Source organism: Styela clava, chromosome 13 (assembly GCF_964204865.1).
Source record: "Styela clava chromosome 13, kaStyClav1.hap1.2, whole genome shotgun sequence".
NCBI classification, from domain to species: Eukaryota; Metazoa; Chordata; class Ascidiacea; order Stolidobranchia; family Styelidae; genus Styela; species Styela clava.
The window spans coordinates 15960001-15965000 of record NC_135262.1 but is presented as its reverse complement, the minus strand read 5'-3'; the positions used below and the strand labels follow the sequence as shown (position 1 = coordinate 15965000).

Genomic DNA, 5000 nt, shown 5'->3' with positions numbered 1-5000 from the left:
AAGAAAGAGCGGTGCGGGGCCGGTCGGAGCGCACCCTTTTCTCGGTGGCTGGCGGGCGAGAGAGTGCTGCGTCGCCGGCATCGGCGTCGAAAGAAGCCGAGCCGAAAAAAGTTAAAGTACAAACGTGCAAGCATACTAACCTAACCCTAGGTAAGGCATGTCAGAGCGAAAGACAGTAATTTCGAATGAGCCAAGAAAGAGCGGTGCGGGGCCGGTCGGAGCGCACCCTTTTCTCGGTGGCTGGCGGGCGAGAGAGTGCTGCGTCGCCGGCATCGGCGTCGAAAGAAGCCGAGCCGAAAAAAGTTAAAGTACAAACGTGCAAGCATACTAACCTAACCCTAGGTAAGGCATGTCAGAGCGAAAGACAGTAATTTCGAATGAGCCAAGAAAGAGCGGTGCGGGGCCGGTCGGAGCGCACCCTTTTCTCGGTGGCTGGCGGGCGAGAGAGTGCTGCGTCGCCGGCATCGGCGTCGAAAGAAGCCGAGCCGAAAAAAGTTAAAGTACAAACGTGCAAGCATACTAACCTAACCCTAGGTAAGGCATGTCAGAGCGAAAGACAGTAATTTCGAATGAGCCAAGAAAGAGCGGTGCGGGGCCGGTCGGAGCGCACCCTTTTCTCGGTGGCTGGCGGGCGAGAGAGTGCTGCGTCGCCGGCATCGGCGTCGAAAGAAGCAGAGCCGAAAAAAGTTAAAGTACAAACGTGCAAGCATACTAACCTAACCCTAGGTAAGGCATGTCAGAGCGAAAGACAGTAATTTCGAATGAGCCAAGAAAGAGCGGTGCGGGGCCGGTCGGAGCGCACCCTTTTCTCGGTGGCTGGCGGGCGAGAGAGTGCTGCGTCGCCGGCATCGGCGTCGAAAGAAGCCGAGCCGAAAAAAGTTAAAGTACAAACGTGCAAGCATACTAACCTAACCCTAGGTAAGGCATGTCAGAGCGAAAGACAGTAATTTCGAATGAGCCAAGAAAGAGCGGTGCGGGGCCGGTCGGAGCGCACCCTTTTCTCGGTGGCTGGCGGGCGAGAGAGTGCTGCGTCGCCGGCATCGGCGTCGAAAGAAGCCGTGCCGAAAAAAGTTAAAGTACAAACGTGCAAGCATACTAACCTAACCCTAGGTAAGGCATGTCAGAGCGAAAGACAGTAATTTCGAATGAGCCAAGAAAGAGCGGTGCGGGGCCGGTCGGAGCGCACCCTTTTCTTGGTGGCTGGCGGGCGAGAGAGTGCTGCGTCGCCGGCATCGGCGTCGAAAGAAGCCGAGCCGAAAAAAGTTAAAGTACAAACGTGCAAGCATACTAACCTAACCCTAGGTAAGGCATGTCAGAGCGAAAGACAGTAATTTCGAATGAGCCAAGAAAGAGCGGTGCGGGGCCGGTCGGAGCGCACCCTTTTCTCGGTGGCTGGCGGGCGAGAGAGTGCTGCGTCGCCGGCATCGGCGTCGAAAGAAGCCGAGCCGAAAAAAGTTAAAGTACAAACGTGCAAGCATACTAACCTAACCCTAGGTAAGGCATGTCAGAGCGAAAGACAGTAATTTCGAATGAGCCAAGAAAGAGCGGTGCGGGGCCGGTCGGAGCGCACCCTTTTCTCGGTGGCTGGCGGGCGAGAGAGTGCTGCGTCGCCGGCATCGGCGTCGAAAGAAGCCGAGCCGAAAAAAGTTAAAGTACAAACGTGCAAGCATACTAACCTAACCCTAGGTAAGGCATGTCAGAGCGAAAGACAGTAATTTCGAATGAGCCAAGAAAGAGCGGTGCGGGGCCGGTCGGAGCGCACCCTTTTCTCGGTGGCTGGCGGGCGAGAGAGTGATGCGTCGCCGGCATCGGCGTCGAAAGAAGCCGAGCCGAAAAAAGTTAAAGTACAAACGTGCAAGCATACTAACCTAACCCTAGGTAAGGCATGTCAGAGCGAAAGACAGTAATTTCGAATGAGCCAAGAAAGAGCGGTGCGGGGCCGGTCGGAGCGCACCCTTTTCTCGGTGGCTGGCGGGCGAGAGAGTGCTGCGTCGCCGGCATCGGCGTCGAAAGAAGCCGAGCCGAAAAAAGTTAAAGTACAAACGTGCAAGCATACTAACCTAACCCTAGGTAAGGCATGTCAGAGCGAAAGACAGTAATTTCGAATGAGCCAAGAAAGAGCGGTGCGGGGCCGGTCGGAGCGCACCCTTTTCTCGGTGGCTGGCGGGCGAGAGAGTGCTGCGTCGCCGGCATCGGCGTCGAAAGAAGCCGAGCCGAAAAAAGTTAAAGTACAAACGTGCAAGCATACTAACCTAACCCTAGGTAAGGCATGTCAGAGCGAAAGACAGTAATTTCGAATGAGCCAAGAAAGAGCGGTGCGGGGCCGGTCGGAGCGCACCCTTTTCTCGGTGGCTGGCGGGCGAGAGAGTGATGCGTCGCCGGCATCGGCGTCGAAAGAAGCCGAGCCGAAAAAAGTTAAAGTACAAACGTGCAAGCATACTAACCTAACCCTAGGTAAGGCATGTCAGAGCGAAAGACAGTAATTTCGAATGAGCCAAGAAAGAGCGGTGCGGGGCCGGTCGGAGCGCACCCTTTTCTCGGTGGCTGGCGGGCGAGAGAGTGCTGCGTCGCCGGCATCGGCGTCGAAAGAAGCCGAGCCGAAAAAAGTTAAAGTACAAACGTGCAAGCATACTAACCTAACCCTAGGTAAGGCATGTCAGAGCGAAAGACAGTAATTTCGAATGAGCCAAGAAAGAGCGGTGCGGGGCCGGTCGGAGCGCACCCTTTTCTCGGTGGCTGGCGGGCGAGAGAGTGCTGCGTCGCCGGCATCGGCGTCGAAAGAAGCCGAGCCGAAAAAAGTTAAAGTACAAACGTGCAAGCATACTAACCTAACCCTAGGTAAGGCATGTCAGAGCGAAAGACAGTAATTTCGAATGAGCCAAGAAAGAGCGGTGCGGGGCCGGTCGGAGCGCACCCTTTTCTCGGTGGCTGGCGGGCGAGAGAGTGATGCGTCGCCGGCATCGGCGTCGAAAGAAGCCGAGCCGAAAAAAGTTAAAGTACAAACGTGCAAGCATACTAACCTAACCCTAGGTAAGGCATGTCAGAGCGAAAGACAGTAATTTCGAATGAGCCAAGAAAGAGCGGTGCGGGGCCGGTCGGAGCGCACCCTTTTCTCGGTGGCTGGCGGGCGAGAGAGTGCTGCGTCGCCGGCATCGGCGTCGAAAGAAGCCGAGCCGAAAAAAGTTAAAGTACAAACGTGCAAGCATACTAACCTAACCCTAGGTAAGGCATGTCAGAGCGAAAGACAGTAATTTCGAATGAGCCAAGAAAGAGCGGTGCGGGGCCGGTCGGAGCGCACCCTTTTCTCGGTGGCTGGCGGGCGAGAGAGTGCTGCGTCGCCGGCATCGGCGTCGAAAGAAGCCGAGCCGAAAAAAGTTAAAGTACAAACGTGCAAGCATACTAACCTAACCCTAGGTAAGGCATGTCAGAGCGAAAGACAGTAATTTCGAATGAGCCAAGAAAGAGCGGTGCGGGGCCGGTCGGAGCGCACCCTTTTCTCGGTGGCTGGCGGGCGAGAGAGTGCTGCGTCGCCGGCATCGGCGTCGAAAGAAGCCGAGCCGAAAAAAGTTAAAGTACAAACGTGCAAGCATACTAACCTAACCCTAGGTAAGGCATGTCAGAGCGAAAGACAGTAATTTCGAATGAGCCAAGAAAGAGCGGTGCGGGGCCGGTCGGAGCGCACCCTTTTCTCGGTGGCTGGCGGGCGAGAGAGTGCTGCGTCGCCGGCATCGGCGTCGAAAGAAGCCGAGCCGAAAAAAGTTAAAGTACAAACGTGCAAGCATACTAACCTAACCCTAGGTAAGGCATGTCAGAGCGAAAGACAGTAATTTCGAATGAGCCAAGAAAGAGCGGTGCGGGGCCGGTCGGAGCGCACCCTTTTCTCGGTGGCTGGCGGGCGAGAGAGTGCTGCGTCGCCGGCATCGGCGTCGAAAGAAGCCGAGCCGAAAAAAGTTAAAGTACAAACGTGCAAGCATACTAACCTAACCCTAGGTAAGGCATGTCAGAGCGAAAGACAGTAATTTCGAATGAGCCAAGAAAGAGCGGTGCGGGGCCGGTCGGAGCGCACCCTTTTCTCGGTGGCTGGCGGGCGAGAGAGTGCTGCGTCGCCGGCATCGGCGTCGAAAGAAGCCGAGCCAAAAAAAGTTAAAGTACAAACGCGATGCTAATGAGCGAGCCGTTGTCTCGACTAATATGTAGGGGGCGTTCGATCGAGCGTCTGGCTTGAGCGCTTGTCGGCCTAGCAGAACGGTCGCATTGTTATGCCCGGGTTTTAGGCACCGCTGCAGGCGGCCGGCAGAGCTCTTGTTTGTGCGAAACTGAATGGATCGAGCCCGAGAGAGGGCGAGCAAAGAAAAAACGCAAATCGCTCCGCCTGGCACTGCCGGCGAGAGCGTGGACGTCGCGGCCAGCGACTGTCGAAGCTGAGTACGGCCGCAGGCGATCGCCTCGGTCTTAAACGAATGCGACGAGCACGCGCCGGGCGGCCCAGCAAGGGCCGAGCGCAGCTGTCGCAGCTATCTGGTTGATCCTGCCAGTAGTGATATGCTTGTCTCAAAGATTAAGCCATGCAGGTGCAAGTACGAGTTCTCGTAAAGCGAAACTGCGAATGGCTCATTAAATCAGTCTTGGTTTATTTGGTCTCGTAAGCGAAGTGGATAACTGTGGTAATTCTAGAGCTAATACATGCATTAAGCGCCGACTTCGGGAGGCGCGCTTTTATCAGATCAAAACCGACCGGGTTCGTCCTGTGACGTTTGATGACTCTGGATAACCACGCGGATCGTACGGTCTCTGCACCGACGACGTATCATTCAAGTGTCTGCCCTATCAACTGTCGAAGGTACGCTACGTGCCTACCTTTGTGATAACGGGTAACGGGGAATCAGGGTTCGATTCCGGAGAGGGAGCCTGAGAAACGGCTACCACATCCAAGGAAGGCAGCAGGCGCGCAAATTACCCATTCCCGACACGGGGAGGTAGTGACGAAAAATAACAATACA

At 55.6% G+C, this 5000-nt stretch overlaps 1 non-coding gene across 1 annotated transcript in view; it reads left to right on the top strand.

The window, feature by feature from the left end:
* The first annotated feature begins 4515 nt into the window (after positions 1 to 4515).
* The window catches only part of LOC144431555 (small subunit ribosomal RNA), a 1810-nt gene continuing 1325 nt past the window's right edge, over positions 4516 to 5000 (top strand). The window contains exon 1 of the ribosomal RNA XR_013480119.1: positions 4516 to 5000. This exon is cut by the window's right edge and continues 1325 nt beyond it. This is a non-coding gene — a ribosomal RNA (small subunit ribosomal RNA).